The following is an 8,583-nucleotide window of genomic DNA, read 5'->3' as shown; positions in this document are numbered from 1 at the left end:
GGGCCTTGGTAAGAGAGGTGAAACAAAGATTGCACGGTTTGGCCTCAATTCATGTCTGGAGGTAACCAGGCACTGCTCATCACCTGCAGAATAACATCCCAACCATGAAGCATGGTGGTGGTAGGATCATACTATGGGGATGTTCTTCAGTGGCACGGAGTGGGGAACTGGTAAGGATAGAATGAAAACTGAATGGTCCAGACTTGAACCCAATCAAACACCTCTGGAGAGACCTGAAAATGGCCGTCCACCAACGGTCCCCATTCAGCTTGACAGAGCTTGAGAGGATCTGCAGAATAGAATGGCAGAAAAAAAAACAAATCCAGGTGTGCAAAGCTTGTTGCATCGTACCCAAAAAGACTTCACTGCCAAAGGTGCTTCAACTAAGTACTGAGATAGGGCTCTGAATACTTATGTCAATTGATATTTCTTTTTAAAAAATATATATATATATATTTATATATAAATTTGCAAATTTATCACAAATCTGGTTTTTGCTTTGCCATTACGGGGTATGGAGTGTAGATTGATGTGGGGAAAAAAATCATTTAAAGCATTTTAGCATAAGCCTGCAACATAACAAAATGTGAAAAAAATGAAGGGGTCTGCATGCTTTCTGAATGCATTGTATATAAGGCTGCAGCAAAAATGGAAAAACGGCAACATTCTCATTTCTGTTGAAACACTGCATCATTTTATTTGAGCAAACAACCATATAACAAGCCCTTTCATGTATTATTCCTTGCTGTTTACTACTAACCCTGTTGTTTGATGGACAGATAAGATCCTCTTATTGTTCAAAAAAGACTATGAAACCTTGGGGCTTTCCGTAGTTTGTTTTGTTTGGCTCTGATGCAGTTCTGATGAAGTATAATGAGCACTGAAAAGCTAGCTAGCAGAAAAAACATTGGTGCTCTAGCATTATTTTATGATAATGTGGCTATTACAGAAAAAAGGTGCTTACTAGGCCTAGAGGTTGCCTGTATTTTCAGGCAGGGTGTTTCGCTAAGATCAGAAAATATATAAAGGTAGAATACACAAAACATACTTGTAGTGTACAGGAAATATACAGTACATGGGAACGAGGAAGTTAAATGATAAAGAAAATTATCAGCTGAAAAATCCATTTTTTTCTGACCTGCAATCAAAATATATAGTGATCTGGTCAAATTGTTAGAGCATACAAAATTCATTATTTTTAATCATGATACAGTATTTCAGAGATTTCAACTCAATTTTCACCTGGCTTCTACTTACACAATAGTTGAATAGATTCTGTCTTGATACATCTAAATTAAGGTAGCAAATATAGCTCTGCATATTATCTTAACGTAGTTTACATATAGAACAAAAGCTTTAACAATTATTACATCAGAATGTATTAATCGTTTTTTGAATGAAAATTAGTGCGTATGTATGAATTCATTCATTCATTCATTCATTTTCTTTAACCTCTTTATCCTGGTCAGGGTTGTGGTGGATCCAGAACCTATCCCACTATGAACACTGGGCACATGGCAGGAATACACCATGTATAGGCCTCCAGTCCATCTTAGGGCATCATGCACACACATTCACACCTAAGGGAAATTCAATTAGAGTAGCCATTCTACATACCAGCATGTTTTTATCGGAGGCGGGTGGAAACTGGAGAACCAAGAGGAAACCCAGTCAGACACAATGAGAACGTGTGAAACTCCACACAGAGAGTAATCCGAGCTCAGGATCAAACTGGTAACCCTGGGGCTGTCAGCCAGCAACATTACCCACTGCTCCACTGTACTTCATAACCACAGTGTTTAACAGTTTTTAAATTGCAAGAAATATCAACATATCAAAGAAAAGTGTTAGGATTCATCACGGCAGAATTTGTATGTTTAGGTATGAATTATTTAACCTGTATGAAATAATGTGTGTTGGTTGTAGGATGCTCCAAGTTGGATGTTAATGACTTAGGGTCATGGTTCTTGAAGTGGGAAGCATGATGCGTAACCAGTGAGTCTGTGGTTTCTATTTTATGCATACTGGTGGAAATCACAACCTACTATAATCAAAGTTATAAATTTAAAGACTTATGAATAACGTCAGTGTGGGGCATGGTGGTTTAGTGGTAAGCACATTTGCCTCACACCTCCAGGGTTAGGGGTTCCAATCTTGCCTCTGTCCTGTGTTTCACGGGTTTACACCAGGTTTCCTTGGGGTTTCCTCCCCAAGTCCAAAGACATGCATTGTAGGCTGATTGGCATTTCCAAATTTTCTATAACGTGTGTGATTGTACTCTGTGATGGGTTAGCACCCTATCCAGGGTGTCCTCTGTTTTTCCTCCCAAGAGTTCCCAGGAATATGCTCAGGCTCCCCTGAGCCTGTGTAAGATAAGTGGTATGGAAAATGGATATAATAATGTCAGTGATCATTTTCATAAATACGGCTTATAATGCTTGAATGAAGAACTTAAATGCTATTATACGCCTATAAATGTTTTATATGACAAATACATACATATATATATATATATATATATATATATATATATATATATATATATATATATATATATATAATTTTTTTTAAATTCTTTTTTACAGGTGGTCCCTGAGTGTAAAAAGTTTGAAAAGTACCTTTTTACATTTTGTTAGATTAAGTTAAGGAAGCAGCCAGAATGCCTTGTCTTGGTGTTGTGTTGTTTGTATTACAGTTAAACCGGGCACTGAATATTACAGTGTTGCGTCGTGTGCCTACATTTGGACTACATCCAAAACCGCATGGATCAACAAGGTGTGTTACAATAGTACTCCACCGTAGCGTACGGTTAAAGCGTGGGCGCGTTTACTAATAAAACCGAGGCGTTTTTCCCGTGCGCGCGCGCACCCCCCCACCCACTCTCCCACATGGTACGCGCCAGCTCTGACTTGCACGGGGCCGCTGTGGAGTCGCTTCTCGGCTTTTCTCCCGGTGCCTCTCCCGCCTCTCTGTATCGTGCAGGCGCGGATAACGCAGCAGTAGCTGGACCTCACTCTTTCACGTCTATCTCTAAAGGCGTTTTTGTTCTCTTTCATTATTTTCTGTCGCTTTGTTGCAGCGTTACACTGCTCTATGCTACAGATACTGCGGGTCCGTTCCGCGCGCGCACCGTCCATCCCCTCCGGACTCTCTCTCTCTCTCTCTCTCTCTCTCTCATCCGAAATGATGCCTCTGCGCACTGGACGTTTCACCTCGAGTTAAATCTCTCATGGGAGACGACGTGCGAGTGATAAGTCTAACGCACCCTGCACTTCTTACTCCATCTGCCCAGAAAAAAGACAGCTAGAAAGAAAGAGAGAGAGAGAGATTTCTACAGCGTTACTGAAACAGCGGATCTGCCTTCACAATGGTGAGCTCCCATTTTCTTTCCCTGAAAGTGCGTGATGCTGCAAACGCACACGAAGCAAAGAAACGTTCTGCAGCAGGCTGGGTTTGGGGATGTATTCGGGTTATTCCTAGGCCATGCATTTAGGCTGGTTATTTGGTTAGGAAAGTTAGTAGCTATAGGAGAACACACCTTGTGAAAAAGGCTTTACTGCACGCGCGTCTGACGCGGTGTGCGTTGCAGCTCGAGCTGAACACAATCTGATGGATAAAAAGTTGCTTCCTCAGCCTCTTTTCTCATAATTATACTGTCTGATTATTTGAGCTGTACGGTTAGCCCAAAGGGCCACGCGTGGATGTGCTTAGGCTTGCGCGTTTACCGCCTACACGGCAGTTTAAGAGAGGCTCACGTTTAAGAAAAAAAGAAAAGAAAAGAAAAGGCAATCACCGTTAAAGCGCGTGCAGTTGAAAAAGCGTCTGCATCTTAGCGGACGATCGCGTGCCTTGTTTATTTATTTATTTATTTGTTTGTTTAAAGCGCAGAGCTCGTGTCTCATTTCATCCAGTAGCGCGTGCCTTACTGTGGAACCGCTGCAATGTGCTGCTCGCATCGTGTGCTTGCTCTATCTGCACTACCCCACGCGAATGGATAAGTCAGTGCAAACAAGATTGCTATAAAAGCATATCATCTTTTATATCATACAGCACGAGTCTTTGGTAGCTTTGGTTTACTTGGGAATTCCAGAGAGAGAGAGAGTGTGTGTGTGTGTGTGTGTTGTTATTGCCAATAGAAAAGTTTGCAATAAAATTAAATAACATCATGTTTAGTATTGGGTACAGGAGGAAAAAAAAATATATAGAGAGAAATATATATGGGGATGGTGTGGTGGGGGAAAAAAAAAGAGGTTGTGCAAAGCTTCAGAGTAAAAACCTGCAATATGGCGCTTTTTTTGCACTGCATGCATTCCTCTTTCTGTCAGCCATGCTTAAGCCTGAAGCTGAACACTATTGGGCCTGAAAACACAAAGTCAGTTGTACAATACCACAGGCTGCATGAATAAGAAAACTTTTCTTCGGCTACTATTCCCTAAACGGACACTCGTGTAGAATGCTAATCAGCCTCCCCAAGCTGTTCAGGATGGAGTGCTGGGGCGCTCTGAAAATCACAAGTAGCTCCCGCTGGCCATAGTGGGGCCCAAATGCTTGAATGGCTGGACTGAGGTCTGAGGGAATGCGCACTCTGTAGTGTCGTGTGAAGCACTTGGTTAATAGCGATAAATGAGTCTGAAGTTGGTGGGTCCCTGTAGAGGCTGACCTTTCTAGGGCAGTCTTGTATTCTCCTGCTTGTTGTTGGTCCAAGTTGATGAGCACGCAGGAACAACGAAGAGCCGGCCGCTAGGCATGGAGAGGAAACAAAGCAAAGACAGAGCCCCCTTTGTTATCTCTCACTCTCTGCCTCAGTATTTCTCCACATGGTTTTTTTTTCTTCTTGCATTAAGCGTATTGGATTTCTCATCTTTCTGCAACTAATTTACTCGTGACAAAGGATTGCGTATAGCGGTATACTTTATTGGTGTATCATTAGGAACAGACACACATCCATGTGCTTGTGATGAAGCAGCTTCCGAAAATGTGTGAGATTTGACCTGAAGAGAAGTGCGTCAAATCGCTGTGACCAAACTGACCAAATTGATTGCCTTCCTCGTATATTGTTTTGATGTTCAGCTTAGACATCTCATAAACCCCCTCCTCGTTTGAGACCTTTGGAGACTTTGTCCGTAAGAAACGAAACAGCGATGGAAGCAGTACAGTGTACTACCTCAGCTCTCTGGTGAGGCTTTCAGTGGGGACTCACAGCTTCTCATGCAATAATGGTGGAGACTTTACAGTCACTGAGCAAAGGAGGAGGCTTCACTGGAAAGTGGACAGCCAGAGTATGGGGAAGTGTGGCTCATTGTCCTTTTGTTGCTTCTCCCTCCTATTAAAGCGGTCGACAATTGCACCCCTGCTGGGTCTTTCATCCCCGCAGTGCCACAACCATTTGATCACTGCTTTTAGAGACCGGCTGTTTGGAGGTGGTTTTGCTGGTAGAACACTTCACTGAAGCCTAGTGTGATAGAGCTGAAGTAAGAACCCCACTGTTTTCCTTTTCTCTTTTTCCTATTTCAAATTTTTCACACATCTTCCAAGTGGAACATGATTTAGTCATTTGGCATCCATGATTTTTCACACATTTATATCAATCTTGAAGTAAACTTCACAGTGGTTAGATGTACACTTTTCTTTCTTTTTTTTTTTTACCGGGTATTGCACACCGTCGGAGAACAGCCTGCATTCTGATGAAGTCTCTCCTACAGGACACATGTTGCTTTAGCCCACCATATGCACCGGAACAAATTTTCAGGAAAAAAAGCAGCAGGATCTTTCATCAGCTTGTAAAGAAAGTAATCAGAACTCTCATCAGCTTCCTCATTTTGGTGAAGGCAAATCCTTTTGACCTTCATTACTGCCCAGCTTAGCATGACGAAAAGTTGGATAGAGAAGCAGAGGCGAGTGATTTTATCGGTTGGAGCGGATGCGGCTTGTAGTTATAAAGCAGAGTATACATGCAAAGCCGGATCAATGAAATGCATTACAGCCGTGACCTCCTGTGCACTCACAACCCGATGGCAGATCAATGGGAAAATTGGTGTGACTCTTGGTGTTTGGATTTTCTGCTAAGGTAATTAAGCTTTTATTGTAAGTAAGTTTATAGTGCTGTAAATACCACCCAGACACGTGATTACCATGATTTAAAACAATGCCCAGCTGCTCCATAAAATCAGTTCTTCATAATGGACAATGCCACACAGCAGTTTGCCAAACAGCCACCAGTTAATTCATTCAGCCGTTGAGTGTTATATTATATTATGTCTAAAAGCGTTCAGACAACATCTTCACGGTACAATTTGAATTATCTTTTGAACATTACATGTAATCTGTAATCATAGAACACTTAACAGCAGCAGGTATATGATATTGCACCGACTTAATGATAGTGATGGCTTATGAGCTGGGAAAATGCCTCTTTTCTTCAGAGGTCAGGGCAACTATGCAGGTTTGGCTGCCTCTCATTCTGGTGTCTCATGTCCAAAAAGAAATGAAAGAAGGAAGGAATGAAAAAGAAAAACCCTTTCTGTAAGATGTCTACGTAAGATGTCGGCTAGTTATTTTAATTTGCATTATTATTATTATTATTATTATTATTATTATTATTATTATTATTATAAATACACTTTCTGTTAAATAACATTTCCAGTGGAATTTTGCCAGAGGGAGAAAAAAAAAACACCCAACAACTTAGATTGTTAATTATCAAATAAGGTCTTGTTTAATTGTGGTAATTAGGTCTTGCTAATTGTAGTCCTACGATAGCTCAGTCAAAACAATGCATCACTGTTAGCCTCCTTTATTTTTGCAGTTTGTGTCAAGCACTAATGATAGGAAGAAAAGGAGCGAATGAATGACTGTGAATGTAATTTACCCTCTTTAACAACGCTTCATTTGCTCCTCGTTTTATTTAGGGGAATTAAGCTGTGCCTACACATTCGGGCAACTCACCACATATGTGTCTGATCAGACATGGCATACATCATTGTCACGCTTTCCCATTAATGCATTAATCGAGCCTTAAAAACATAGCCGACCCTTTCGCTGTCTTTATCCACAGACTTGAGAGATGTAAGAGGGGGAGAGGGCGCTGTATTCACTTGCCTGGAGCAATATGCTTAGTCGAAACTGCAGTCTGTCACACAGTGATTTATCACACATAGGACTAATGGCATCCTATCAAGATAACATTTTATTGTACTCAAGAGCTGGGAGCTAGGGGGGGAAAAAAAACAGTAGCCATCTTTATTTTCAGAATCACGGAATGGTGACTGTGCACCGGGAACGCTGAAGTGTCTGAGATCTGCTCAAAGAAGGATATTCCTCTCGTTTTTTCACTCTTTCTGTCATTCTGTCAAATGAAACTTGGTTAATCTCAGGAAAATTTTCATTCAGGGAGACGCATTCTTAGTGGAGTTATGCAGCTGTCAGAGCTTTGCACCATTCTCTTCTAAATGCGGCTGTTGGGCAAAATGCAATTCAGGCCTTGTATGCGAGCGCCTCGTTTTTTTTCCCCCCCAACCAGTTGGTGGAGAAGAAAAGCTTGTCCCTCACTTAGACTTGGACTTAGGAGTTAGACATTGTGCATTCTGAAAGCAGGGATCAGGATCAACAGCTGCCACATTTACATCCAAATGACCTTGGAGAGGGCCTGTTTCACAGCATGCCCACCTCCTATACATTTCCAGCCAGGTAGACCCTCGGCTCATCTAGCACATGCCTACTGATTCATACAAAGCACACACCGACATTCCCAGGGAACATTTGTCCTTATTTCTCGGGATACAGAGGATACACTTGGCTTGTTTTCCCGGGATATGGATTACAGTTTTTGTTTGTCGTTGCTCATCATTTGAATAGAAGGCTTTGATAAATGTAGATGACTGAAGGTGTGAAATTGAAGGCGAAGCAGTTTGTTTAGTTTAGTTTAATCAATCAGGGATGGCGGGTGATGCGTGGAATACATAAAAGCCTGGGAAGAGTTATTGCTTGCAGTCGCTTGACAGCTGAAAGCGGTAGATCCTTTAAACGGAATAATTAATCAATTAACTTCTATTTGTTGTTAGCAGTGATAACACTCCAGGCCAAAGAGCGGTCAGTGCTGAGTTCTCACTTTATACTTGTCATGCATTGTCTGCTTTGTTGAAACATGCTAATGCACCGCATGGCCTGCAAACGACCTTATTCCTATCATGCACGGACAGGGTGTAAATAGAATTTGATTGAGGTGGTTTTCAACACGGTGGCACACTATACACAATGGAAAGATGATGAATGCTCTTCATGTTCTTGCACTTTAATAAGGAGACAGCACTTCGCTTTCAGCCCTCTGACTCTATTGTGGTACATCTAAAGCGTGAGCCCTGAAGCATGTGCCCTTCCTGATCCCAAGAGTTTACTGCCCCCTGGACTCTCTCACATCAGTCACACAATCCCCGGTGTCGAATTAACACCTTAGGTCCTGCTGGACACAATCGAACCGTATTGAATCGTCGGTTGGTATGAAAGTTTTTTAATACTAGTGCCAGAATCCTTGAAATATTTCAGTGTGGAGTTTCTTAGCATTGGCTTTCTTAAGAAATGGGGAAT

The 8,583-nt window shown here is 41.7% G+C and overlaps 1 protein-coding gene across 2 annotated transcripts in view; it reads left to right on the top strand.

Moving 5' to 3' along the window:
* Positions 1–3,152: 3,152 nt before the first annotated feature.
* Positions 3,153–8,583, top strand: part of tenm4 (teneurin transmembrane protein 4) — a 220,303-nt gene continuing 214,872 nt past the window's right edge. For both annotated transcript variants that reach the window (XM_053647427.1, XM_053647425.1), the window contains exon 1: positions 3,153–3,370. The gene's annotated coding sequence lies outside the window, so the exon portion shown is untranslated. The remainder of the gene's footprint in view (positions 3,371–8,583) is intronic.

The sequence above is a fragment of the Ictalurus furcatus genome, chromosome 17 (assembly GCF_023375685.1).
Source record: "Ictalurus furcatus strain D&B chromosome 17, Billie_1.0, whole genome shotgun sequence".
In the NCBI taxonomy this organism is placed as follows: domain Eukaryota; kingdom Metazoa; phylum Chordata; class Actinopteri; order Siluriformes; family Ictaluridae; genus Ictalurus; species Ictalurus furcatus.
This window is presented reverse-complemented; position numbering and strand designations above follow the sequence as displayed.